Below are 26,982 nucleotides of genomic sequence, written 5' to 3'. Positions count from 1 at the left end.
TAAATCGTAAACCAATAAATCAGTATCTTAAAGGATTTCTGAGCTGAGTATCTGTCCGTAATATTTACCTGAGGGCCTGATGTGGACTTTGTGCACGCTGGCGTGAGCCCCATGAAGCCTGGCCAGGAAACCAACTCCGTCACATCAGTAACATTTGCTCTTCCTAAGTTAAGAGATGCTCAGATAAATCATAGAACCATAGAATCTTTTGAGGTGGAAGGGTGCCTTAAAGGCCATCTAGTCCAGCTCCTCTACAAAGAACAGGGATACCTATAGGTTGATGAGATGTTCAGAACCCCATCCAGCCCGACCTTGAGTGTCTCCAGGACATTCTCCACCTCTCTGATCAATCTGTGCCAGTGCCTCACCACCCTTATAGTAGAAAACTTCTTCCTTATATCCAATCGAAATCTTTCCTCTTTTAGTTTGAAACCATTTCCCCTTGTTCTATCACAACAGATCCTGCTAAAGAGTAGGTCCTGTTGGGCATGATCATTTTGAGGGAGGCATCATCCCAAACAGAGCAAGTGCTGCACATGTTTTTCTACCAACCACTGCTGCCCACCTCCCCAGAGGCTGGAAGGATGAGGCACAAACGCTCATCTTTTGGAGTTTCAACAATTTGAGAGCCACGAAAGTTGACCAGCTGCCAAACTCCCATTTGAACAGTATCAGCTTCTTTTCTGGACCCACATTATGCCCACAAGGAAACACTTCAGGATTAATAAGGGAAACATCTGCTTGGGTTAGTGGCTTTGCTGGAGTCTGATTCTTGGGTACGTATAGATTCACCCCGGAGCATGCAGTCACAGCAATGCAGTGCGCAGGTCCAGCCCTTCCACGATCACACTTTGTGTCACCTCCTCCAGAGCCACCACAATACAGCAGAAGAAAAGACAGGTGTTCGAGCCTGAGCAGCGCATCCCTCCTAATTGCCAGCACAGACCCAGCTAATTAGAAGGTCATTAGGGAGGAAGAGGCTGAAGCAATCAGGATTTCTGTATATCTGGAGCCCAGTTCCTAGCTTTGCTTGCAGCACCGGGCGCATGCCCCGCTCCGAAGGGCTTTGCAGATAACAGAGGCATCTAGTGGCAGCGCCGGGAACTTCAGTAAACATCGCCATTCTATAGAAAATGTGAGTATTTGCCTTTTCCCTCCCTTGGCTCCAGGAGTAAAAATACCTTATTCCATAATACTCGAAGGGGGAGGGAGAGGGACAAGTCCTTCATGCTCTTGGGAACAGCGCTTGACCCGGCTGTGATGCTCTGCTGCACTGCGACTAGATTCTAGAGCAGGGAAAATGCTGCACCTTTCCATCTGACCCAGGCATCACAGGCAGCTTTTGAAAACAGCAGCTATCTGCAAAGATTCCCAAATCTGGCTGCTTCCTGCCTGTCGCCCCTCTACATTAACCACACATTGTGGGCGCTGTCACTATGTGCCTTATCTGCACTGCCCATATTGGAAAAGCAGTCCTTGCACACAACACTTTTCTACTGATTCACATCCCAGGGCTTGCAAATGTGGCCATTAAGTACCTGATTGCCCCTGGCAGTGACAGCTCTCAGTCCCGGCTCCTTGCCTGGGTTGCCAGCAGCATCACCAGCTTCGTGTGATCTGAATCTCCCTGCCTCCTAATGCACGGATGGAGCTGGCATGTTGTGAAGAAGCTATCACATAGGTGAGCCACATGTTTTCCTACTGAATAGAGGGCAGACCAACCTCCTGGGCCATCAGGCATCTAACAAAAACAAAATTCATCCCTTTATTAAGCAAAAGGAATAAGGGAGAAAGCACAAAGCAAAAAATCTGAGTGCTGAATGCTAATAGCACTGTAGCTGTTATGCAATTCTTTACAGAAAATCAAAGACAAGTGATAATACTTGAAAAGCACATTATTATTTTATAGGCTTAGTCCTGAAGTGAGAGGAGAGAGAAAAACATGCACAGATGCTTTTCTGTTTTGTGGCCACACTGATGTGCCTACAGGATATAAGATTTTGCCAGACCTGTTTGTGCTGTCTGACTGCAGGTAAATCTTGAAGCCTGCATTCACCAGACAGCCCTTTTCCTCACGCATGTGCAGATGATATATAAATATATATTTTGTTAAATTCACCAAGTTTGATCTCAGCTGTGAAAGGTGAGGTTTGCAAAGCAGTTACTGCTGTTCAGGTGAATCACAAAATTGCTTAAGTTCGAAGGGACCTATGAAAGGCCACTACTCCAACTCCTCTGCAATGAACAGGGAGACCTACAGCTTGTCCCTCTTCTGCAGGATTTACAGAGGCTGTACAGAGTAGCTGTGGTGCCCCATTCCTTGAGATGTCCAAGGTCAGGTTGGATGAAGCCCTGGGCAGCCTGATCTGGTGGGGGGCAACCAGCCCATGGCAGGGGGTTGGAACTGGGTGGACTTTAAGGGCTCTTTCAACCCAAGGTATTCCATAATCATAATATTCTATGATGAATGTATGTGTTTGAAAACTGGTTATCTTCTGTATTGTGGAGTTCGTGCACACCTGAGTTGAATTTGAAGAAGCTGGCTTACTCCCTCCCAGTAAGAGAAGAAGCTGGAGAAGATTGATGCCAGGCCAGAAAAGGTGAGATGGGCTGCACTCTCATAGAAAGCCATGAAACCTGCTGAGGGGACACCAGGGCCTTGCTGCCAAGTGTGCAAGTGCACCATGGGTGACGAAAGCATGTGGTGATTGCATTTGTCTCCATTGGTTATTCTGACCTCACTTTCACTTTAGCAGTGATTGACTCGTTGCAATGAAGGGAGTAAGTTCAGCAGCTGAAATTTCAACACTGAAGATCAGCAGTTACTCACCATGAGCAGGGATTGCTTCTTGTTCCATTTTTTTTTTTTTAATCTGTACAGCAGTAAGCATGCTGTGGTCCTTTCTAGTGTAAGAACACCTTGCAATGCCTCAAAACTGATGGGCAAAGCCCTGTGTCCTCGCATCCAGCCCCACTCCCCTCCACATGGCCAAGACAGTATCTCTCCCCTCAGCTTTTGAGCTCAGCCAGGAGCCTGACATGTAGGCACAGCAGTGACCTACAACATGTCGCCCACAGCAGTAAACTTCAGGCCCATGCTTTTGTCTTGTCCATCAGCCACCAACATGCCCATCACCCCGGTGCAGGGGATTGCTCTGCCACCTTTAAAGCTGCAGGAACCCACTTGCATGCCTGAGCTCAGCGATATGCGGATATTTTAAACAGTTTGATCTATTACATATCCTCCGGCTAAACAAAAAGGTCTTTTTTAGCCACTTTTAATTTCTTTTCCATGCTGCTGAGAGTCATGGTGATAAACGACCCTACGTGAACCCTGTAGGAGCCAGCGGTTCTTTCGCGGGCTGCTTCCAAGGCAATGCAATTCATTGGCACCCAATCTGCTTTCTGCCGCGGGAGCTGCAGGCACTTTGTGTTAGTTCCTCATCGATCACTGCAGGCAACAAACAAAAACACCTCTTCCCACTGGATTTGGTCAGGAGCTGCCATGTACTGTGATGGGAGGGAGACAGAGCCTGGAAAAGGGCAGCTTGTGCTCTGCTCAGAGGCACCTCCATTTGTTTCACGTTTCCTGCCCTTCTGATGATGCAGCCAAGGCTGTGGCAATGCACAATCTATTACGGTCATTGCCACCTCCCTCCTAGGAAGCTGATCCCAATTTGTCAGTGTGACAGGAGAGGCAAAGGCTGCATGAGAACCTGTGTGAAACAGCAGCCTGCAGAGACTAAAGGTCTCACCACACTTAGAAAGAAGAGGCACGTTATCTGTAAAAGAAGCCCAAAGAGAGGACTATGGGAAAGCTCACAGACCTGTGTGTCTCAGCAGCCACTTCCAGAGCTGGTTGTTTGATTTTTTTGAACTAATGGAACTGAAAAAGAGGAAAGGGTTCTGGCTTTCAGCAAGGAAAGGATTTTTACAGCCACAAATGATCAACACACACTTCACTGTGCAGCTTTCAGAGAGAAAGTGAGATCCTGAGGTTCAGCTGATTGCCTGAGATGTTGGAGCTTTGCAAAGTTTGAGTGCTTGAAGTGATCTTCCTGACTTCTCCCATGACAGAGAACAAAAGAGCTCCCCCAGTCCCTTCTCAGCAAGATGATGCTTTCAGTTACGTTGACAGCTTATTGTGCAGAAAGATACCTTTCCTGCTTGGAATGAAGAGCTGAGTTTGGTCCCTGGCACCTGCACAGGCTGCAGGTGGCTCATCAGCTGCCTCCAGCTGGGTCTGAATGGTGGAATTCAGGAAGGCTCGGGATGGAACAGTATGTCCCATCTGTCTGCGCCTCACTTTCCCTTCTTCTCGATGGTGATAAAGACCCACAATTCCACAGATTCTCTATCCCTAGCACACTCAGACTGTGGACACCTGTGAATGAAGATGATGCCTTACTGAGGAAATGTGGAAAGACCTAACTCAGAGCCTTCAGGCTTTCCAGGAGCCTCACTGCATCCCCATCTCATGTGGCAAACGGACCTTGTGGATAGTTTGCTAACCTACTGCCCTATATCCTACACAGTAACTGTTGGTGTTCTTCATGTGACAGTGAGTCATTGCCCAATTGTAAACACATCCAGAATTACTAGCATGGGACACATCACTGACACAGGGTACAGACAGATGGGTATGAGAAGGCAAGAAGTCCTTTCACTCCAGTTCTCCAGACAAAGCTAAATTAGTAGCATGGTTTGCAGCCTTGGCCCAGAAATCTTCTCCAGGGTTGAGCGCTGTTGCAGTAGGGTGCTGTTCTGCTCAGATAGGTAGGACTGTGATTAGAATTTTGCTCATATTATTACAAACTCCCACCCTTTACATCCTTCCAATTCACTTCCTTGGCTGCAGGGAGTTCAGTCTGCGCCACCTTTGCTGCATTTTGTCAGCCTAGATATATAAGCTACAAATTCCTGCAGAGATTGAAACACTTAGGTCTTATATAAATGCCTGTAACTGATGATTACTTTTTTTTTTTTTTTTTTTTTAACTTGGAAACTTATCAGGAGGATTGAATTATTGTTCACTCATGGTGGCACTGCAATGAGTTATATTCATTTCTGAATTTTTGATAGCGATCAGAAACATCTCCATCAGTGTTGTAAAGGATATTTTACAAACAATTAATAACATTTACTGAAGTTCTCTCTGTGAAGTAGAAAAGTATGATAACTTCATTTTAATGAAGAAGTGAACCCAGCAATCCATCTTGCTCTCTTCAATGTGCTTTCAGCACAGAACTCCTGAGAGCCATGAAGTTACGAGGCTGTGGTGTTAATTTCTAGATTATTGTCCCTTTTACATACAGTTGGCATTATTTTACCACCACCTAGGCATATGTTTCAGAAAATAAATATTCCAAAGAAGATGTGTCAAGGTTTGTAACTCATTTGGACTCTAAAACACATACATGGTTATACTACAGTGGATGGGAAATCAAACTGGACTAAGATTGCAGGGTTGTTAGTTATGTAAGATGTCCTAGATTCAGAGAGTCAGTCTTGAAATACCTCTAAGACCTTTCCTAGAAAGGACAAGTGCTTGCCATGTTCCAAATTGAGAGTACAATACTGTGATTGCCTACAGGAAGGGCAGCCCTGCACCTACTCTGTCTTGTTACAGGGAGCAGCATTACCAACTGTCATAACAAAGCTTGACCAAGCCTGAGTTTTGCAGAGGTATTTGTATACCAATAAGAGCAAAAACAGAAAGAGAATAAACAGTAACAAAGGAGGGAAGATTTAGGTTGGATGTCAGAGGGAAATTCCTTGCTATGAGAGTAGTGAGGTGCTGGAACAGGCTGCCCAGAGAGGCTATGGATGTCCCATCTCTGGAGGTATTCAAGGCCAGGCTGGATGGGGCCCTGGGCAGCCTGGTCTAGTATTAAATGTGGAAATTGGTGGCCTTGCCTGAGGCAGGGGGGTTGGAGCTTTGTGATCCTTGAGGTCCCTTCCAACCCGGGCTGTTCTGTGATTCTGAAACAATTCAGTCTGGAAGAGTTTTGCCCAGAGCTAATTTTGTAGCTGAGTGATCTAGGACTGTGTGTAGAACTTATCCAGAGGAAAACAAAAGCAGTCTTATTACTCTGCTGATAAAAACGTCTGTTTCTAGGTACACAGATCTTAGAAACTCTTCTAGTCCAAAATTAGCTTTGGCTTCATGTTATTACTTACAACACCCAGCGCTGACAGTAGGCAAATCACTGCCCTGTAACAGCACAGGCTGCTTCTCTAATTTATTTCAAGTGACAAAATGTAGAGGAAATGCTAAGTCATGAAGGCCTGAACCAATGATGGAGCACCTGGGGGGAAGGCAGGGCTAGCCCAGAGGAACTCAGGTGCATGCAATAAACCTGAGTGACCAGAAGAGGTGGAGCCAGGACTCATGCCTTCCTAGACCTCATTAAAGAGTTGGTAGTGGAGGTGAGGATATCTTGTTGGAGATCCTTGCGTACCTGAGCCTTCTGAAGGTAAGAAGTTTTTCTTTCTTTGTTTCTGTATCCACAGCTCCTCTCCTTGGGTTTATCCTTACTTGCTGCGGCATGGGACTCTTCTACCTTGCTGTCATTGCTGTGTTTTCCATCACATGATAGCATTGCACTTTAGAAATTGTGCTTCAGAGGCACAATTCCTGAGAATGTCTTAAGAACTACAAAATCATTTAAATTCCTGAGAATGTCTTAAGAACTACAAAATCATTTAAGTTGGAAGAGATCTGTAAAGGTCATCTAGTCCAACTCCCCTGCAATGAACAGAAACATATACAGCTATTGGCTGATCCAGGCATCCATTGAAATAATCCCATCAAGAGTGTAGACTATCATGCCAGGAAGACTCCTTAATTTCCATATGGCCCCTGCAGCAATAGGGAAAGTACTAAATATTCCTCTTTCACTCAAGCTCGTTTTCCTCTGATGTTTTTAAAATGGAGTCCTGCAAATATCTTGAACTCTGAGTTTTACCAAGACAGCTGTTAATCGTAAGGCAAAGATGCCCTCCCTGATGGATGTTTCTGTTATTACAATTGAAGCTTTGTCTCTTGAAATTAAAAAAACAGTAATTAAAGTATTTAGCGCCATGGGCTGATAGAATTGTTTTGACATCAGTTCTTAAAAAAACACTGAAGTTCCCCATCTTCTTTTCCAGCACAGTTATACAAGGACTGCTGGAAAATAATTGAGAATTGTAAACTATTTCAGGCTATGGTTTATTGCATGGTTGGATTTGGGGGGACTTTTAAGGGTGAAAAAACCATTTGGCATCTTTTAAAAAATCTTTATGAAGAGAATAGAGATAAAAGAATATTAAGAAGATGTGGTAAGTCAGCTGTCACAAAAGTAGAAAATATACCTTGGAAGATTTCTGCTTGTCAGTGTCATGAAATATTCAGTTTGCCTAGGAAGAGGGGTAAGGAGTGGACTAATGGGGCAATTGAAAAGGGTCGGATTGAGGATGATCATTACAAAGGGCACAACTTTGTTCTACCTTTTCCTTGTGGGGGAAAATATTATTGGAATGCAGCATCTAATTCTTTGCTGTGTATTTAGACCCATACAAACAAGTATGCGTGTATGTAAGAATAATATTTTTTTGGTGACTCAGAAGTAGATGAACCAGAGCAAAAAGGTGGTAGGGACCAGGGCTGCTGGATATGTGTATGCAGGCTATGGGAACAAAAGTACACTTCTGAGGCATTGGTATAGGTTGTCCAGGGCAGTGGACACAGTCTCAAGATGTCAGAGCTCAGGGAGCATTGGGATGCTGCTCTCAGACAAAGGGTTCAGATTTTGTGTGGTCCTGTGTGGAGCCAGGGGTTAGACTCAGTGATCCTTGTGAGGCTCTTCCAACTCAGGGTAGGCTGTGATTCTTCCTCTCCAAAAATAGCAGGAATGGAGCTGGTAAACTGTAGCATCCTTGTCTGGGGCCACTGCTGAGTGAACACATATAGACTAGTGTTCTAACATAGCATACATTCTTGAAGCTGGATCCCAGTTCAGAAACAGCAAGAAAGAAAAGAGCAAACGGCTTTGAATATGCCATAGAATCAAAGAAATAATCAGCGTGGTCCTGTGTTAGAGACAGCATTGGAGATGGGGCTTGGCAAAATGATAGCTGTGAAATTACCAGGCTCTAGGTCTGTGAGCCTGAGAGGAGGTGACAGCGATGTGTAAAGATACTACTGGGGTGTTAGATAACGTGGCACATGGAGGAGCTGTCATTTCAGGAGAAGCTGTCTGTTAGGCTGAAAGCTTTGGATGAGGCTTTTTAAAATCATATATCTACAAGCTCTGAACTAAAATGATGACAATTTACACAAAAGTCAGGTCCCTTGTACAATTTAGTGGGTTTTAGCAAGATGTTTAGGTGTGCTCAGCATGTTGGAGCAATGGAGAAGAGCACTAGCCTCTGCTTGTGGGGATGTGAAAGCCTGAGCAACCCCTATACCCCAGTGCCTGGTTCCTGAAGCAACATGTAGATTTTTTTTTTTTTTTTTCAATAAGAGGCCTAATTCTTATTTATGAGCTCCCACCTTCTGAGTCAGGTCCCACTAAACACTGGAACCTCTGGATACTTTGCTACTTCCTTAAGGAGCATAAGAGCACTTCTGCAATAGCTTCTCTCCCTACCACACAAATGTAGGAGGCCACTGAGGTCTGAGTGTGCTGGATTTTATCTTGTCAGAAATCAACATGAGAAGTCATCTTCCAAAACTGACTTGATTGTCTCGCAGGAGTCATCTTCTTGCCTAATATCAAGCAAACCAAATATCTAAATTATCTGGGGGTGGAAGAATGTTCATTCAGTTTGTTTTGCAAGTTTTCTGTTATCAGAAGAGTCAAGAAAAAGGCCTTTGAGTTTTGGGCTAAAGACTTTGATACAATCTCCTACTATCCTCAGCTATTCAGAGACATAAGTGTACTAAACAATGTGAGCGAACACTGCATTGTTAATATGACCACAATTGAAATAGTGAGCAGTTTTTCACACTTAGAATTCATTTGGAACAGTTATGCATTACTACCTCAATAAGAAATTAAGGACCTAACTCTGGGCCCCCAAGAGAGAAAATTCTGGCTTGTATTCTGCCTACATACACTCGCATTAATGCATAATGCAGCAGGTTTCTTCCTTTCTCTGCCTGTCCCTTTCTTTTTCTCATACTCATATGCACGCAGCTGAACTCCCACACAAAGTTCTATGGGGAAATTACAGCCTGCTCTTGTCACTCCCTTCTTTGTCATTGAAATATTGCAATTGCTTTGCACCAAGCTTCTTCCAGCTCAGGAAGATCATACTATGATAATATATAATATATATATAAATTAGGATTTTCTGTGTAAATCAGTGGTTTTTTTTTTTTTTTTTTCCTCCCCAAATTTGTGTTGCAGCTGTATTAATCATGAACTGTAGCTTTCATGTTGGCAAATCTTTGGGTACTGGGCATGAAGAACCAAACCCCATGTTGTCAGGTCACATTATCTCCAGGATTTCTTACAGGCAAATTGTGTCCTGAATGCTCTGCATGATTCACCAAAAAAAGGTCTTTCTCCACGTAAAGCATCATCTTCCATTAAGCAGGAGAAATAAACCACTGCATGCAAATGATGTGAACACGTGGCTTATGAATAAGCAGAACGATTTTGGGAAAATCACCTCAGAGCATGGCAAACAACAGTAACACAATCAGATCAGTACTCTTGGTCATCCAAGACCAAAGCAAGTGGTCTTCTCTTGGTGAGAAGGAGAAACAGCTCATGGCTTGTTGTCAGTAATGGTAAGACAGACATTGATGTGAAGATGCACGAGGTGCAAGAATTGCTTGTCTCAAATCTCAGTAAGGTCTATGGGCCAGGACAAGTGTTTGCCAAGGGGCAGCAGGTAGGATGCTGATAGTGATGTGGGAGCTCTGCAGAGATAGCCATGAATAAAATTTTATCACTGTACAGCAGGGATGGTTAACTTCAGGGAGACTGAGGGCCGTGGCTAAGATGTGTCCAGTGGCATAGAGCAGTGGCTTTTAAAATAAATAATAATAAAAAAAAAAGTCTTGTTCAGGGTTTCATTGGGAACTTCACTATAAATACTGTTACACATAGGGAGATCTACTCCCCCTTTCTATTTGCATTGTGGCAGAAATGAGGAGTTGCAGTCTTATGCCTTCTTCCACCTGCATACCTCCCAGTAGGACTTTATGTGAAGTTTGCTAACTGCCTGCAGTCTCAACCTTAAGGCAGAAAAAAATCACCATCTACTACCAGCAGAACTTCAGTAAGTGCTGCGTTTTACCACTAAAGTAAAGACTTGATCCTCTCTCCTGTCTACACCAGATGTCATCTACCATTCTGATAGATGTGCGCTCTATGGGATGCTATACTACTGCAGATGAGAGAGAAGCAGTTATGATTCAGGTCCCAGGGAAGTCTCATCCCTTAGACAGGGCTAATAGAATCCCCAAGAGACATCCTATGTGACAGTTTTTGCATGGTTTCCTGATCTCAGAGTTTATTGTATGTTCTCTCTTCTCTGCCAAATGGATTCTGAATGTTAATGATTCTTCTTTCAGCTCTGGCAGCTACTTCTGTCCTCAGCTTTGGACCCATTGAACATCTCTTTCTTATGGTTTCTTTAGACATGAGGAATAAGTCTTTCTCTCAGAAGTGGTCAGGCACTGGAATGGCCTGCCAAGGGAGGTGGTGGAGTCGCCATCCCTGGCAGTGTTCAAGAGGTGCCTGGATGAGGAGCTATGAGATCTGGTTTAGTAGCTTGTGGTAGCAGTGGCAGTGTGAAGATGGTTGGACTAGATGATCTTGTAGGTTGTTTCCAACCTTGTGATTCTATGATTCTTTATGGTTGCTCAGCCAGGCCTGTGAGTGGTGCACAAACATTTCCAGGTACATTTTAAGTGTTGACTTGCAAATCTCAGATACTTTATCCTTCCAACAACATGGGAAAGTAAGAAATAGGTCATTTTGGACTCAGATAATGATTAACTCCACCATTTCTCTTTATAAATAAATACAGTATGTTTTTTTCCATTTCTCTTTCAGGACATCTTGGAAGATACTACCAAAACTTTACCAGAAAGCAAAAACAAAACTGCAAGAGGTCTCACCAACTCTGCCAGGTCCCCATTGGAGGTATTTCCTTGGTCTTGTAGAACAGAAATCAGTCATTCTTGTGTAGATAAAAAATGAGAATCAGTTACTGGAGTTCAAAGTCGTCACAACCAAATTAAATAGAAAATGAAATATTTTAAGAAGCAACCTACAGTAAGTGGATTTGAATTAGCTGCAGATATGGACAATTTTCTTTCCATCACCTGACCATGTAAAATATCTGCTTGAATTGAATTCTCCCTTTATATCACATCTTTCCTTTATTTCCTGTCATAGATGTGTGATTAAACTATCACTTCTGATATCCCCCAAAAATGACGAAAGAAGATTACACCATAAATCATAAATCCTTCTTTCCACTTGTCTGTGAGATTTGGACAGCTTTCAAATTTTCCCCTAGTGATTACAGCAAATTGTAATAGAGATAAAACATAAAGTGTTTATAGGTATTTTTTAGAGGCCAAAAGATTTATGAGATCATTTTATAGCGATAATTTTGATGACAAATGCAGTCATAGGCTTTGGTTTTTTTCTTTTTTTTTTGTTATTGCTTTTATTTTCACTTGCTATGAAGTTGTTAGATTAAAATGCCACTTAAATTTTTAACTTTTCATTTCTGTTGGCAAAAAAAAAAAATAAAAAAATGGCATCCCACTGAGCTACTTGCATCATTTCTTTTTATTTGGTGTTTTTTTTTTTTTTTTGGAGTAGGCTATCCCTAAATGTTACCTCTCCTGTTATGCCTGCTGTAGCTATCCCCAAAACCCAAGACCATAACAGGTAGCACTGGAGGCTCTTGGTTGCTGATGGATGGTGAGTTACTACAGCACTGGAGAGATAGGAGCATGCTCCATGACAGAGAGGAGAGCACCAAAGAAGAACCAACAGAAGCCATAATGAAGCTATTAGATATTGCTGCCAACTTCCTTCTCTGCTCTCTGGCAGCTAGGATTGTTACCAAACCCCACATCCATTTTCTTTTAGCCATTTAAGTAAAGCTGGGACTATGGTGTGTTTCTGGATAAGGCAATCTTCTGATCATGGTGCAGGGGTCAGGAGAGATGTCCATGTGCATGCACACATTCCTGCAGTGATGCAGGGTATGATCTTAAAGCTGGGAAGTGTAGCGTGTAGTTCAGCAGCAAGCCAAAGGATACAGAATCACAGAATGGCTTGGGTTAGAAGGAACCTTTAAGGTCATCAAGTTTCAACCTCCTGCTGTAGGCAGGGACACCTTCCTCTAGAGCAGGTTGCTCAAAGCCCCATCCAGCCTGTCACATTTCTGATCAGCCAACATGAGATGAATAAGTCCAAGTATCACTTATACATCTCATTTTGCTTGTTATACTAGTGAGTTAATGTAAAGTATTTTTTGAGGTGGCTTGTGGTCTCAAAGTATTTATACAGAGACTTTTATTTTGGTTGTAGGAGCTACTCACAGCATATGAAAGGCTCTACTGGCTCACAGCCCTCAGTCCCAGTATAATGATGAGGTCTGTTGGTCAGTAGTGTTCTGTTTGCAATGTTTGTTCAGATTTTGTTCAATTAGATTCACAGGATAAGAAATCTCAGGAGGCCATAATTTGATAACATGATTCAGAGCCATTAATAGATTGTAATAACTGTAATGTAATTGATGATATAACTGTCCTTCCTCTTATGGTTCTTGCAGCCTGCCTTGGGTGGCCTTTAGACAGCTCCAGGAGATGCAGAATAAGCACTGGGGCAATGTGTGAAGGTCTTCCCGTGGAAGAATACACAGCCACTCACTGAGTGCTGACAGCCACCCAGGAGGAAGTTATTTTGGTTCCAAATCTGGCTCCTGACTGTCAGCACTAGGACTGGATGCCTTGAACTGAGACTCAAAGAGAAATAGGGTGTATCATCGTCATGTGAAGCCAGTGATTTGTAGTGAGTACCATGTGCTGTTGCACTGGAGTTACTCCCTAATTACACAACATTGGCACTTTCTGATAGTTGCAGTAATCACTGAATCTATAATCACCACATTTCCTACATGTTTGAGAATCTGTCCCATGTTAATACAATATAATTAAACCAGCCCCTGTTTCAACAGTATCTGCATTAAAAAAGAATACCAAAGAGACCATAATAGGTGAAGAGAGGTTAATAATAGGTCATGTGGTTAATCTTCCAGTTACAAGGGCAAACACTAATTACAGAGTGGGAAGGAAAAGGGCAGCCTGATTGCAATGTGATTATGGTGACCTTGTTAAGAGTGATCCAAGCCACAGTGGGGCCTCAATAAATAAAGATAATACATCCCTTAGCATATCCCTGTGGATGCCAGATGAATGCTGAGAGTGGGCCATGCTATTCTCCAGCCCTGCCTCAACACAGCAGGATTGCTGGTTTCTCATTCTGCTCACTGAGAAAAACAAAAGCACCAGCTACTGATAACAGATACATCATTTTGGCTTCTAATGGGCCCCACAGTACAGTGTATTACAAATTAAAGTGAACTTCAGCACATTTGTGCATCAGAGGTGGAGTCGAGTACTGTGATGCACCTCACTGCCAATAGTGTTCAGGGAATTCCCAGGCAACTGAAGAACTGTTACTTACCATTGAGATGGAAAAATGATAAAACCTCAAGCTTTTCCTGCACTTCTTATAACCCCAAGTATAAACTGTGCAGCCCAGGAAAATGTACCCCGCAGATTATAACAGTTTAATTATCTCAGGAGAGAACTTGATGTCTGTGTTGCAAACTGGTCCATGGAGAAATTACAAGATCCCAAATTTAATTAGGGCAGGACTCAGACAGAGAACACAGCGAGGTTAACACAGATGTCTGCATGTCCCATCATTCTCACATCCTGTAATAAACAGGCATTTGGGGAACTATATAAGTCAGTTCTGGAAGCAAACAGTCCTGTATTGCAGACACAGGGCTGGTGTCTGCTAAACACCCATAAAACTGCTCAGGTCATGGGTATGGAAAGCCTGTTGTTACTGCTGATGATTTTGTATGTTAATTGAGGACAGGGGTAGTTTGGAAAAGCAGCATCTGCAGACACATCAGGGCTGTGCAGAGCTCCTTGGTCTGGCAGCTTGTCGTGAGCTAGATGAGAGCAATGCCTGGAGCTGTTCAAGCTTTCCCCACTGCTGTTTTTAAAATGTCTGCAAAAAATATAGTTTTTTTTCCCTTGGATTTCTTCCTTGCTATTACATTTGCATTTCTCTAATTTTATTTTTTTCTTCCCTCAGAAAGGAAAAATGTCTGGTAACTTCCACAAACAAGGAAACCATCCCTCTACAGTCAGCAATACCTACAAAGAAGCTCCTAGCTGTGTTGCATAGAGCCCTGCCATTGGGTACCCAGCAGATAATGGGGCAGTCCAGCCATGCAGTGCAAGTCTGTGAGCTTCCTGTGCTGGGCCCTGTGGAAATCCCTGGCTGAAGTTCCCAGAAATAGGGAGAGCACTTGATCCCTGAAGGTGCAAAGGAAATATGTGCCAGCTGTCTGTGGTGTGCATGCAAAAACACAGAAAGCAATTAAACCTTGACATTTTTTCCTTTAGATTCTACTCATGAGGATTTCCTATTTAATATTACAATAAATTCCAATTAATTAGTTCCACTCTGCCCACCCAGAATTCTGCTTTGTGGGCACTGATAAAAAGCAATTCCACAGTGATCACAGATACCCAAAATACATCTGCAGGGCAATCCCACTAACTCCTGTAGTACCTTCTGTAGTGAAGTCACCCACCTCTGAAATACCAAATGGGAAGATAGAGAAGGCAAAAACAAATGCTTAAAGGTGGTAATTTTCTGGTAGAGGCATTTCTTTCTGCTGCCACACACCTCAGATTGTAATGTAATATCCTAGGGGCAAAGAAAGGATCAGAGCTCAGATTTTCAGTGCATGTATTTTCAGCCAGTTCTCCCATCATGATGTGAGCTACATGAGTTTGTTCCCTTAAACTCTAAATATTTTCAGAAGCTAGAGAGGGACTGTGACAGAGCGATGCAGAAGTGGCTGAGCCCCTAAAGTCCCTGTCTTTTTAGTCCCTGGCATTTTGCAATCTTGCTCAACTTCTGAGCTCATTCACCCCTGTAGCACTCTGACAAGGGAAGTGCCCAGCAGATTCCCAGGAGCCAGACAACTGCAGAAGACTGCTGTCACCTTGGATGAATTTCACTCTTCCTTCAAAGCTGCAGTCACATTTTACAATTTTTGGCAAAGCTCATTTTGCAAAGATGGATAAACTCAACCCAACGATCTGAGGGCTTAAATATACCATTCTGGACCTCACCAGCTTTGAATTACCTCTGATTTGAGAAATGATGTGATTGTATCTAATAGCACTTAACTGTTTATTTCTTGCTATAAATCAAGGATTTTGTCAGGGTTGCTAAGGGATACTATTCATTCTCTTTTTTTTATTTGAAAGCTGAATAGTAAACAGTTCTCCCTGGAAGCAACTTAATCTGTGATTTTGCTTTGTAGAAGATAGCATTCTTAATTCAGCTCTTACCACTGCTCAGTCACTCTGTTGCTCCTCTGAGTTTAAGCATGACAAAAGGAAGGACAAAGGCTGTGAGCCAGCAGCATTTCACTCTAGCAGAAAGAGAACACACTATTTAAAACATATTTTGAGAAAAAGATAAATAGAGAATTATTCTGGGTAACAAGAGATGAACTTGATCACTCTGCCTTCTGAGGATGACTGCTATTTCTAGTTGCAGCATCCTTAATGAAAGCCTCAGATGGTACCACTGGGTTTACCAAAGTATCTGGTGTATTAAAAAAATTGTAAGCCACATCAAGGCTATAAAAGTAATGACAAGTCTAAGCAAGCTGTGATGTGCTAACCAAACAGCCACAGAATATAGAAGATGATTTAGGAGCTTTTTGTAAGCAGAAATACTTATTCCCCACACTCTACAGAGTAAATACTGTGATGCTTTTGATCTTTTATCTACTCACACAAAGAATTTTGGAAGCCTGACCTTGGACACCTTGCAAGCAGATGTTATGACATGATGAAATATTTGAGAATGAAGGAACATTGTCAAGCATTTGAAAACCTGCTAATATTTTGGCTGATCCAGAAGCCCAAATATTCCATAACAGTTGCTACTACTTCCAGAAGGCCTACTTGCTGTTGTCATTGCATCCCTCTCTAGTACTGCTTGTGTGTGACAACTACTGCCTTCCTGAAGTTCACCTTCATCCATCTTGTTTTAACCTCAGCCTATGTACCTCCCTAGAAGTTCTACAGACTGATGTCTGGCTGCTCTTACTATCCACTGCTGCCAGATACAGAGAAGTCCACATGAGCTGTAGGAGGCTCTGAGTGGTGGTGGCATTGATGATGAGAAAGAGGAAACAGAAGATGCTGGGAATTAGGGCTGGAGATGCAAACTTGGAGTTTGTGATAATTGTAATCACTCTGAAAAAGGATGAAAGATGAGCTAATTTATCCATTTTGAGATAGTAGAAGAAAGGGAATCTGGTAAAAGAGGAAAATGACTTAATTCACTTGCAATACTGCATCCTTCTCCATTTTTTAGTTTATTTCATTACACTGATTTTTCAATTTCAAAATCATCTATATAGGCTTTTTCACCAGAAAGCCCAGAGATAAGATACCTAACATGCAAATCCTTTCCTAAACTAAGGGCAGCATATACACCTTCAGGATTAGCTTCCTGTACAGATAATTAGGGGACCTCCAGATCAGCACTGCTTTTCTCGGCCAGCCTTGGCTGAGTCTCTGACACATCCTGAGGGCATGACACATCTTCAAGGTGCTCTTCCATCCAAGAAGTTTGGATCTCAGTGGAAGCATCCTGCCATTACTGAGTTTAGAACTGCTAGGAGTTTTGTCTACTCTCTCCATGGCATCTAAATATTCAGCATCTGAGAGAGCTGCAATATATGTAAAAAAGACTCCTTCTGAGCAGGTGAGTTGGTTTTCTTCCAGATGGCAGTCTAGATCTGCTGGAATGGGGAGAGGAGAGAAAAAGGGAGAGGAAAAGTCTCATGTTTGTTCAGCACAATAGTGACATTAGTCAGTATTTACAGAAAGTGCTTTTCACTGATTGAATTTTTATTTATTGGGATGTATACTCTTCAGCAGGCAGTGTACCTCAGAGGGACTTGAATGAATTAATCAACACACTCTGTACCACTGATCAAATGCAGGATAGCAACAGATGGCCACATGCTAGCAATTTCCTGGCAGATGGGTCCTATCCACCATCTTTCACTTATCCAATTTAATGCTGAAAACCACAAGCAAACTAATTGAAAAATAGCATTACACACACAAACCCTCTTCTTCTGTTTCCCTTCCAATCGTACTGGTTGAATAATAAGTAGTAGCTGATGTGCTATCAGACCCACACTGCTTGCATGGAGACTAATAAAAGCTTAAATTTGATCTGTTTTGACAAAAGCAGCTACAACTTTTGAGTATTTAATAATTACATTAGTCAAAGCTAATGATCATGACATGCAGCAATGTGTTATTTAAAAGAAAAGGAAACAGGTATTCACATCACCTAGATGGTTTCTAATGCAACCAGAGCATAAGGGAATTTTTACTTCCATTCTCCCATTTCTTCCATGGTAAAAGCAATCAAAGAAAGCCACAGTCAAAGGGAACAGTGTGCTGTGGGACCTTCTGAAGAAGTTAAGGCTTTCTCTCTGATGAACATGACTCCATAGCTTAGAATTATTGAGTCCTTGCAAAAGATCAAGCTCATGTAGATACTGTGCAAAGACAGAAGTCTCTGACCAAAAAGCTTTTTATATAAGTAGAAACAAGAGACAGTAACTGGAGACAGGCAGACTGCCTGGGAGGAAAGTGAGAAAATAAGGAACAAGGAGACATTATTGGTCAGGATGGCGGCTCATAGTCTCAATGTATCGGCAGACTAACTGATGTCAAACAGACAATTTTGGCAAAAAGCCATCTTAGTTCAGCAGTGGAAGGCAGGCAGCAACTGGAAATAAAATAACACTATATAATAAATGGAGAGAAACAAAGTAAAGTAGCTAGCAATCAATATAAATGAGAAGTTAATGAGGTACAGAAAAGTTATATGTAAAAGCACTAGACAAAAACGCATCCTTAAGAACAGTATGAAGAATTTTAAAAGAACTGAGCTAGGCTAATTGTCAAGAGGAGGTTGAGAGATGAGTAATAATGGTCCAGCACAGACATAAGTATCCCATAAGCAATCTCATGGTATTATTAGGAGGAGCAGGAAGATGCACCTGTATCACACATGCTTGGCAAACTTTCTTTCTATTCTAGGCCAAACAGTTCAAGTTATCAGAATTAAAATATCAAAATAACTGCCAGGAAATATTTGTATCATGCAACAAATGCTAAAAGAGTAAATTAAAATACCAGTCAGTCACTAAAGCAATCAGGTTTGGTTGTTAACCTGTGCCTACTCTAACAAATTGAATTTTAAGCCAGAAAGGTGTAAAAATCAGAACACAGAAGGTTTGTTAGCTAGTAGAGCACATAGAGCTTTACAGCGTAGTTTCTAATTCTGGAAAGGGCATCATATTTGTAATGGAGAAGTTGCTTATCTTAGATGGAAGCACAATATGTGCTCCAGGAGAAGCCATGGCAATAAGCTTGCTAATGCAGTCTCTGCCAAACTAGAAGTGGAATGAAAAGGGGTAGGAAAGAGATCCATACTCTGTGCAGGACACTGAAATCCAGGATGCAGTACAATGTGCTGAATTGTGCACGTACCAAATTTAAGCTAACTGCAGAAAATAGGTGTACTGTGATAAGAACACTCCTGAAAATGGCTTTGCCTAGGGGTCTTAAAGGGTGGATGTGTTTTGGTTATAGAAAGAAGCACGAGAGGGGGCTTGATGTACCCTCCTGGAAAGAAAACACAGGTCACTAGAGAAGTGGATTAAACAAATAAAATGAAATACCTTGGAATATTAATGGGAAGTCAGAAAGTAGGTTTAGTAGATGCCCAGGCATTCAATATGCTTGAGGCTGTAATATCTGCAGACAGCCAGAGAAGAGAAAGCAAAGGAAAAGATGAAACCCATTAAGGATAGTAGAGAGAAAGAACTAATTCAAAGTGAAGGGCTGGGGAAATAATGATTAGTAGCTTAATTAGGACTGCCTACTCAAGAGATAAACGGTAAGGAGCACAGAAAAGGACACAATGATTTGTGAGCTGTGTTCAAGATTGCAACACAATGGAAAAATGCAACAACAACAGCAGCAGCAGCAGCAGAGCAGCGAGGCCCCAGGCCACAGCAAGGGATTGCTCAAACACAACAGCCATGGGCATAGAAACAAAAGAAAAAAGCTGCTTACCTTCAGAAGGCCTCACAAATACATGAATCTCCAGCAAGGTACTCCCTTCTGCACTGCAAGCCCTTAAATGAGGTCTGGGAAGGGGTGGATCCTGGCTCCACCCCTTCTAGTCTTTCAGGTTCATTGCATGCACCTGAGCTGCCCTGGATTGGCCCTGCCTTCCACCAGGTGCTCAATCACTGGTTCAGGCCATGACTTAGCATTTCCACTGCAGTGATGCCTGGCTAAGAGTCTGAACTGTGCAGTTGGAAGGGTGAGGTTGAACGTGGAAATGGTTTGGAAAAGAGATGGGGAGGGAAGGAGGAAGATGGAGACAGGGATGCTCAGGAAATGGAAGAACTGCTAGAGAGGCTAGCTAGAAGTTCATGGTAAATCCTTCTGCTCCACCAACACAAGCAGACAAGTTGCTAATGTCCTGTAAACACCAGAGTTGGCACAGAATACCTGAACTCCAGGGAAACTAGCAGAAATTGATAGGATGTGTTCCATGGGGAGCTCATACATTAATATAGTAAATTTTGCAATGTTCATTCCTCTCCTGTTGGGGAACCTGTGAGAAAAGGACTGGCATTAGCATCCCCATGAGCACTGTCTGATTCCAGCTTTGAGAAAGGAAAATCAGCTGCAACAGTTTTGAAAGCTTCTTCTCTATTTCTTTGTGAGAGCAGCTTTGGGAAGATATAAATATGTATATACACACACATATATAATCTTTTTTACATGAAAAGAAAGAAAAATGTCATTGAAAATGTTGTGCTTTTGTCATGTATTTAAATTTCTGTTCACAAATTGAAGAAGTTTGCTGTAGCTCTTTTTATAGAAGGAATGAAAATGGAAACAGTTCCATCAAAACTTCAATGTCATTAAAAAGTCATTTTTCAAGTTGAAAAAGATTTAAAGGGTATTTTTGAATGCGATCATTACAGAAACAAAACCAACATGAAAAGGAACAGGAGAAAGAGGCTGATTTGGCAACAACACAGAATTCTGTATCAAAATAAAACACAACCAAATTTTGAGTTTGGGGTCATATCTATTTAAACAGAAGACTTTCTGCCTCCCTTCCACTCTTGAGAAGCCTGCAGTGTGCCTCTGCCAGCTGTTATCTGTGGGAGCTGCCTGGGGGAGCACATTCTTGCTGAATGACAGCCACTAATCCCCAAGTAATTGAGTAAATATTCCTGAAGAAGTATGGATGAAAAGATTTGGAAGAAATGGGTGGCTCAGAGACAGGGAAGGAATGCAGGCAGAAGGGATGAAGGTAGAGGGGTAATTCTCCAGACATGAAGAACGAACACACGACGTGGATGCTTTTATGAAAAGTCCATCTCAGTGGCTGGTGAAGGGACGCATCAGATTTAGGTTTGGGGAAGTTGGGACACGCTGCCATCTCACAGCGCTGCACCTTCCCAACTCCAGCAGAACCTAGAGACACCCCTTTCTCTTATGCTGTTTTCCCTCTCACAGGGACCCCAAGACAAAGGTGGTGGTAAGAGTGATAACACTGAGACAAGATCTGACCCTGTCTAGCTAGTCAGCACTTCTTCTCCAAGACACCAAGTGAAACAGCAGGCTTGGCAGTGAAAATCTCTTCCCCCATGCATTATGCTGCAGGGGTCAGACTGTAATTCCTGGAAATGGTTAATTGCCTGCCTCCTTTGATCTCCTTGAAGTCTAAATCGATTCACATACTCAACATTTTGCAAAAAAAGGGCACGCCTTAGCATGCAGACTTCCTGCACTCTTGGATATGTCTCTGATGACTCCCTCCTTAGCTCTTAGGAAAATTGTACTTAATGGCAAATATGATGGAGAGACTGCAGTATGGAGCCTACAGAGCTATCATTTCATGTCACAGAAGAAAGAATTTCAGCTAAAGGTAAAAATGCTGTTACAGTTCTTCAGGAGTAGAAAGAGTTTAGGGCACAAGCAGCAAGGCATGAAATCTGGATGCATTCATGGAATTTAGCCTCTCGGACTGATTCATTGGTGACAGTCCATCTGAATGCAGATCCTGATGCAGACTTGAAGAGAACAGAACACATCAGTTGATTTCCATTGTCTATATGTAGTTGTCTATTGTCATCTGAGACACTTAGTTGCCCAATCACAACCCCAGAATGATTTGGATCTCACGTAGGTCACACAACACATCCACCGGTCTTCTCACCATCTCTCTGTTGGCTCTGCTGATGGCACTGACCACAACTGCATGATTTGTAAAAGCAGCGTGAGCAGATAGCCCATACACAAACACTTACATTTAGGTATCTTAATCTCAAATGAAGTCATCTACTTCTAACTGCCTAAAAATCAGCTATTTGTTTTAAGCTTCCTAATGAGACTGTAATCAAAAGAAGTTTTCACCAGTGGGTCCTGCATCTGAACCTAAAACAGGCAGCTAAGCTCAGATTAACTGCCTTCTACAAGGACTTGCCTCTCTCCATGAGATAACGTACAGGGATTTATTTGATGAGGCTAAAGAACCTTGCAGGAGGTAACCATAGAGTGGTGGCATCTGTCAAACATAGGGTGCAGCAGAGCATCATTGAATGGGTGGCACAGATTTGCACTGACCATGGCAAAGGAACTGCAAAATTCCTTTTCTTTACTTGAATGTCTCAGCCTCACTCCACATTAACCTCTACTACCACTGCAAGGAGGTAGAGAAATTCATTTGTATGCAGGAAAACAGAAGTGAGTGACGAGTGAGGGGGCTGATGATGCCTTTGGCACATATACAAATAAATGATCTTTTAAGCCATGTTTGGCAAAAGCTGGCCCTCAATAAGCACAGATGCCTGTTTCTTGTCATGTTGTATGCTATGTTAATAGTTAGCCTCTCCTATGTTCTTTCGGACCTACAGTAATATCTTTCAAATGTTCTTTCATTACATAAAGGAATAGCTTAGAATATAATAGCATGTTTCTCTTTTGGGCAACACAATTAACCTTTCCTGAAACAACAGATTGTGTATTATAACATTTAAAGGCAAAATCAATATGTTATTTTCTTGCATTACATTTAGATGTGCTGTTTTAGCAAGGCATGTGAGCATGGAGAGAGCTAACTTTTCTCAAGGAAGAGATCTGCAACTCCCCACTGCGTCGCATATTTTTGTTTTGTTTTGTTTTCAAACATGAAATACAAAGTCTGAATGCAAATAAAACATTTTGATTCAGAAATACTTCACCAGCCATGAGTCCCACCAAACACCTTATCTCCATTCCTCTTCCTCCCTTATCAGCACTAGTTTTTATAATTCCCAGCTTTTTCCATTCTTTTCCCATCGAAGCCTTCACAAACAGTAAAGTCAGAAACCATTAATAAGAGTGGAAATATTCTCATTCAGTTTCCCACTGATTTTTGAGACTCTCGATATAATAGGATGAAAATTCATCATATTAAAAAATAAATCTAAAATGTTGTTCTTCCTAGCAAGAGTACATTAACATCCACTGTTTGCCCTAGTGAACCACTGTCTGCATCCGTATGTAAAAATGTTTAGGCTTTGGGGAATAGCCTTATCTTCTGTTCACTATTGAGAAACCTTTATTTAATGAGTGGAGAAGAATTTTCAGGCAAATATTCTACTACTAGAAATATTTCTTGCATCAGGCAAATTACTTGTACATTCATTCTGAATATGAAAAACCATTTTAATATAGAAGAACGAGTCCCATTGACCTGAAAAAGAGAGCTTTTATTTTGTTTCAATGTGTTTAAGATGGAAAATATTGAATTTTACATTTTGTAATGACAGTGCTGTTCCTGGATTTAATTATAAAAGCATGAGAAAAAAGAAAAAAGAACCCACAAAAAACAAGAACTCCCAAAATGAAAATTAATATACTGTTTGTTCTGAAATAACTGCAGAAGCTTTCAAAACTTGCTTCAAACAGCAAGCTGAGAGGAGGAAGGAGCCCTCCAGCCTTTAGAGCTTGTGCACATTTTTCTTTATTTGATGGTCTTATAAGCACTTTTCATCAAGATGTGATTGCTACAGACATTTCTTGGGGTACTGCTGCTTCTGCCCTGATTGGACAACAGCAACCTTTTATACAAGAGTAAGTAATGAACAGCAAACTTATCCCATTTGGATGAAATTACTTCTTAGCCCTTCCCTGCCCTTCCCCAGGAGCTTTGTACGCTCTTTATGTGGCACTTCTGATCGCTGATATGGATGGATTTGTACAGGAGTGCTCAGACTTTCAGAGCCCACTGTGGGAGAGGTTTTGTTTCAGAATAACAGCCATTTCAGCACTCTGTTCATTAAAAACCAAGTACATGAGCAAAAACGGTCTGAAAAGGCCTCTGGGGTGGGAGAAGTAGCTATGAAGGGTTTTTTTTTTTTTTTCCCCCATATTGAATGTGTTCGTTCTCCAGGACACCAGAAAAATGGTTCATCCTTTTTCTGGGATTTATTTTTCCATATCTGACCACAACGATCCAAATTTTCAGCCTGGTAGTGTTGATGTGCCACTCTGTATCTTAATGCAGCTTCACTCCTTTTTCGGAGTAGTATCAACATGTCTGTAATTCTGCATTAGTTTGTAACCTGTGGCAGAAAATACCCCTGAAAAGGAAGAGTAAAACCAAAGGGGAGAAACTTTCAGATCTGTATTTAAAGAGGAGGACAAACTCCTGCAGTACCCAGACAGGGGTATGAGCAACATCTCTCAGAGTATGTTCAGGACTTGAGAGGACCCTTTTGCTCAGCCCAAGGATTGTTTAGCTCATTATCCTGTTTGCACCAGTGTCCAACAGCAGCTGCTTAGGAAAGTCTCGACAGAGCATGCAGATAGTGAGTTTCTTTGTGTCTTCCCAAACTTCCATCCTTCTGCATGCTGGAGCTTGCAGAGCTAATAACTTTGGGTTTAGCAGCCTAAACTCAGTCCCATCAAAGAGCATCACCTTCTTTACAGACCTCGTTCTGTGCAGTGCTGCAGTGCACAAGCAGGCTGAGCAGGCTCTGCTCTCATACAGGGAATGGTGTTCAGGAATTCACATGCAGCTGGGAATTGCTCTATTTCTAACACTTTGCAGAAACTCCTGGCTCAGATGCTCCAAGAGAGAAAAAACTGCAAGGTAATTAGAAAGAGTAAATTTATTCTCTGGTTGTGTGCCTGAGTGTGCCCAGTTCATTCCACGCTGAGACCAGTTCCTCATGTACAGCTCTGAACATTTCTCATAGCTGCACTCACCTCCCCACCCCCCAAACAAATGAATAAGATAGGAGATGAAACTCTGATTTATTAAGGGTGTTAAGGTAAGGAAAGAAAATAAAACCTAATTCCTCAATTCATGAACCAGAACTACCAATGCTCTAATAATTGAAAACATTGCTAAAGTTTTAAAAGGATCAAGAGAAAAACCCATTGTTTCTAGTCTATAAGCAGAACAACAATCTATTTGACACAAAGCCTGTGATATAAATTAATATTTCATCATTCAGTAGTTTTATTTCTTGGGAATAAATTGCTTTCTCTGTTAATGGACCTGGCCACGTCTCATCAGCAGCAGAACAAATATTTGCTGATTTACCCTGTAGGAGCTTTTGAACTGCAGTGTTTTTATTTACTAGAGAAGTTTACTCTTAATATCAGTAGAAATCCTGGCTGAGAATATGACAAAATTAGGTAATATGTGAGCCTAGGTCTTACTGGATCATTTGTCCTAAAGACTGAGGATGGCTCCCACCCAGGAAAGCCAGGACTCATCAACGTGTTGCCTTCTGACTTCTCCCCTACTAAAATATGATTTCAGCATCACACCTCCCTGCTGTGTCCACCAGCCTCCAGGCAGAAATCCCAGCAGCTATCTTCTGCGCTGGGCTGGCTGAAGCCCCATAAAACATCCCACTGATAGAGCTGTCAGGACTGCTCACGCTCAGTGGGTTTAATCAGTAGATGTAGCCTGTAGTCACAAGCTGAGATGCTATGTGCTTTATGCTACAGCAAAATGTAGGTGAGGGACATTCACTGAGTCACACGTTTGCCTGTGTGAGACAGTAAATATAAAGATATTGCCGAGACAGAAAATCCCATGGCTGGGCAGATAGACAAGTGCAATAAGCCCCAGCAAACACCCCAAACCCAGAACCCTTTGCCCAACATCTGGAGCATCAGAAGGAAGACCCTAAACATTAATGGATAAAGAAGCTATTATATGGGCCTTGTACTCTCAAAGGAGATCCCCTTGTTCCCATTATAATAATCTCCAAGATGATAATTAAGTGGGCATAATGCCAGAAAGGCATTTTATAGGTACCTTTTGTGTGAGTGTGCAGGACCAAGCGGAAATTCAGACTAATGATAGTGTGAAAATGCTGCTGTGATTCATTAGATGGTGAGCATTATATTTAATACACAGCTATAATCCAGTAAGTACATAAGCTTCCATGGATTTAAAATAGCATTTCTTCAGGGTTTTCATAATAAATTCAATACTTCAAAGAGACATTGACTAATGACTTTCAGATATTATAGGGCAGTCTCTTCCCTATAGGAAATCAATTTAAATTGAATCTTATTGATTGTAACCCATTTCTCCATATAGTTAAAAACCAGGCTTTGAATTCTCTTTGGATGTAACCCCGATAGTCAGTTCTCTTCCAGGGCTGAGGTAGAAATAATTTCAAAATCAGATCAGATGACGGAAAAGAAATATCAGCTCATTAGTTTGCTCAGTTCTAGAAATCAACACTCCTTCTTCCATGTAATCTACTTGTGGGGAAGCAAGATAAATTCCAGGTAACCCTGAAACACCGAGAGCTGGAAACAAGTGTAATTTACACATGCATACAGCCTGAAAGCTGAAATGGGACCACACTGACAAATGGACGTGGCGCAGACTCTGCAGTGAGATGGAAGTAATTTCCAGCCACCAACCAGCATCTGCTGATACAGAGTGAAGAATGGGGCTGAGCCTTCCTAAGACGTATGCCTGAAGCCTGCCATTTCTATCAGTTTCATAGAGGGCTCTTTCTTCAGTAGGTTTAACTATAACTCGACCCAAACAGCCTCACTAGAATAAGTGGTGAATACTTGCAGTCTGTGAAGGTTCACCTCCCTTAAATTTTGTTGTCTGCAGCTGAGCTGCCCATCCAGCCTGAAAGAAAAAGGCACTTCTGTAGGGTAGTTTGTCTCATATGTGCTCAGCATCTATTTTAAGGGATGTAACATGCATTGTGTTAGACTCTGTTTCTCTCCTTTGACTATACATGTAGCACCAATCATTAGTGCAGATATAGATGTACACTGCAGATGTCTAAAACAGGAGAGATTAATGCTACCCTGTGTACCTGCATGGAGAGGAAACCTTAATCTCATTGACAACAGCATAATAAGATTTTGCAGCTGGAAGCTGAAGAGAAATAAATTCAGGTAGGCAGAGTAAGGCAGAAATTCTTAACCAATGAATTAATTAGAACAATTTAGATCAGGAGGTTGTGAATTCACCATCACCCAAAGAGCTTAAATCAAGTCTGGATTGCAAAATATGCTCCAGCTCAGCGACAAAC

At 42.0% G+C, this 26,982-nt stretch overlaps 3 long non-coding RNA genes across 5 annotated transcripts; 2 read left to right on the top strand and 1 right to left on the bottom strand.

Moving 5' to 3' along the window:
- The first annotated feature begins 1,048 nt into the window (after nucleotides 1–1,048).
- On the top strand, nucleotides 1,049–4,224 carry LOC149917931 (uncharacterized). 3 transcript variants are annotated; one of them, XR_016467359.1, is made up of 4 exons: nucleotides 1,049–1,135; nucleotides 1,513–1,681; nucleotides 2,509–2,600; nucleotides 2,754–4,224. It is a non-coding gene; the product is annotated as an uncharacterized LOC149917931 (long non-coding RNA). The 3 variants fall into 3 exon arrangements; XR_016467360.1 differs by having other exon boundaries at nucleotides 1,055–1,135; nucleotides 1,556–1,681; nucleotides 2,757–4,224; XR_016467358.1 differs by having other exon boundaries at nucleotides 1,055–1,135; nucleotides 1,556–1,681.
- A 2,221-nt stretch (nucleotides 4,225–6,445) lies between these two features.
- On the top strand, nucleotides 6,446–13,166 carry LOC149917930 (uncharacterized). Its single transcript, XR_016467357.1, has 3 exons — nucleotides 6,446–6,476; nucleotides 11,055–11,144; nucleotides 12,796–13,166. It is a non-coding gene; the product is annotated as an uncharacterized LOC149917930 (long non-coding RNA).
- Nucleotides 13,167–13,855: 689 nt separating this feature from the next.
- LOC149917929 (uncharacterized) lies at nucleotides 13,856–19,482 on the bottom strand. The gene is made up of 4 exons (XR_016467356.1): nucleotides 19,460–19,482; nucleotides 15,629–15,711; nucleotides 14,860–14,975; nucleotides 13,856–14,267 (listed from the first exon to the last, which is right to left on the bottom strand). It is a non-coding gene; the product is annotated as an uncharacterized LOC149917929 (long non-coding RNA).
- Nucleotides 19,483–26,982: the final 7,500 nt, after the last annotated feature.

This window comes from Phasianus colchicus, chromosome 5, assembly GCF_987193195.1.
Source record: "Phasianus colchicus chromosome 5, bPhaCol1.hap1.1, whole genome shotgun sequence".
Taxonomy (NCBI): Eukaryota; Metazoa; Chordata; class Aves; order Galliformes; family Phasianidae; genus Phasianus; species Phasianus colchicus.
This window is presented reverse-complemented; position numbering and strand designations above follow the sequence as displayed.